The sequence below is a fragment of the Bison bison genome, unplaced genomic scaffold, assembly GCF_000754665.1.
Source record: "Bison bison bison isolate TAMUID 2011002044 unplaced genomic scaffold, Bison_UMD1.0 scf7180017864333, whole genome shotgun sequence".
Classification (NCBI taxonomy): Eukaryota; Metazoa; Chordata; class Mammalia; order Artiodactyla; family Bovidae; genus Bison; species Bison bison.
The window spans coordinates 4,694,293-4,696,400 of NW_011494905.1; positions in this window are offsets into that span (position 1 = coordinate 4,694,293).

Sequence of the window (2,108 nt, forward strand, 5' to 3'; positions counted from 1 at the left end):
TTGACTCATTGGAAAAGACTGATGCTGGGAGGGATTGGGGGCAAGAGGAGAAGGGGATGACAGAGGAGGAGATGGCTGGATGGCATCACTGACTTGATGGATGTGAGTCTGAGTGAACTCCGGGAGTTGGTGATGGACAGGGAGGCCTGGCGTGCTGCGATTCATGGAGTCGCAGAGACTCGGACACGACTGAGCGACTGATCTGATCTGATCTGATCCGAAGAGTTGTAATGTTCAGCTTTCTAACCTCTGCAGTAACAAAACAATAGATGCCTGCTAGGACATTGGATCAGATTTTGAGATGGTCGTTTTACCAAATCCTCAACCTAACTTAGATTTAAGATAACTGTTGAACTATTTCCCCCTGTGACTGTAAACTCTTTGAAGCTATCCACATTTCTTCTCTACCATACACCTTTACCTATACTCAGTAACTGGTAAATGTGTTTTGTGAGGCTGATCCCATAGGTATTTTGGTTTCAATCCATGTCAGTAGCACTTGTTAAGCTTACAGGAAACCACTGCCTTTTTGTAGACTGGTTTTACAGAGCAACAGACCAACTTAGGCCTTCTCCCTGACTTTAGAAAAAAAAAGTATTTTGATTTTACCAAAAGTCTTTTTATTCCCCAGAGTTTGTTGTGGTTACATCAAAAGCACACAGCAACATTCAGAATGTGTCATAGTTACAGAAATTGAGGAATAGCATTTTACTGATTAAAAAAAAAATCATAAGGAAGATTGAGTGATGCCCAGAGCACTAGTCAGGAGTTTGAGTTTTAGAATAGAGCTTGCTTAGCAGATGTGTAGGCCACACCTAGAATCAGCAGAACATGATGAGCTGGCCAGAAGAAGTGTGTCAGGAAGAAGAGATGAACTGAACTTCTCCCAGGCTGCCATCAGCTTCAGGGAGAGTGAGTTGCAACCAGTGGAGACCAGCCAGCTGATTCTAGTGATTTTTCAGACTTTCCCAGGAGAGATGGGGAATGTACAAAGTAAAAATGGCTTCCTTGGGAAATACAGCACGTTCAGATTTGGATGAATTGAGTATGAAGAGCCATGGGACATAGACAATTTTTCTGTCCAGTCAACAGCTACTTGTGAAGGCACGTTGCTCAGGAGACAAGATCTTTGGCTAGAGATAAAGATCAGGCTGTCATCTCAGTATGAGTGGTAGTTGAAACCTTGTATGAATGAAATTGCTTAGAGTGTGAGGATATAGAACTTTCTGCAATAATGGAAAATCCCATAACTCTATTCTGTCCAACAAGGTAGGCTTTTGTCATGGAATATAGCACATGGGATTTAGGAAATGAATTTTTATTTTATTTTAATGAATTTAATTTCATACAGCCCCATGTATCTGGTGGCTATCCTATTGAATAATGCAGGTATAGGAATAAAGACAAATAATGCTGAAAATGAAAAACTTAGTAATAACAATATTAGTAATAACAGTAACAATATTAGTAATAACAATATTATAACAATATTAGTAATGTTGATATAATAACAGTATTAGTAATAACAATATTATATTAAAATAATGATATTTTAACTTATATTGATGTCACCAAAGATAAAAAAGAATAAATGCCTTTTTGAATAATTTTCCTCCCATATTTTATCAAATAAATGGTAAATAAAATCAAACAATACAAAAGAGATGTGTTAGAAACCAAAAGCTTCCAATTCATCTCTTTCAACTTAGTGGTTGAAAGTTAGTGGCAAGTTCTTTTAAGAGTCTTTGTAGTTCTGCTGATAGCAATCATCATACCTTTGAAAAATATGTTTCTATTTCTCTATATTTCAACTTAGTGGTTGAAAGTTAGTGGCAAGTGCTTTTAAGAGTCTTTGTAGTTCTGCTGATAGCAATCATCATACCTTTGAAAATATGTTTCTATTTCTCTATATTTATTTGCCGCTATCTATTGACTTCCTGGAGAAGGTAATGGCACCCTACTCCAGTACTCTTGCCTGGAAAATCCCATGGGCGGGAGAGCCTGGTAGGCTGCAGTCCATGGGGTGGCTAAGAGTCGGACACGACTGAGCGACTTCACTTTCAGTTTTCACTTTCATGCATTGGAGAAAGAAATGGCAACCCACTCCA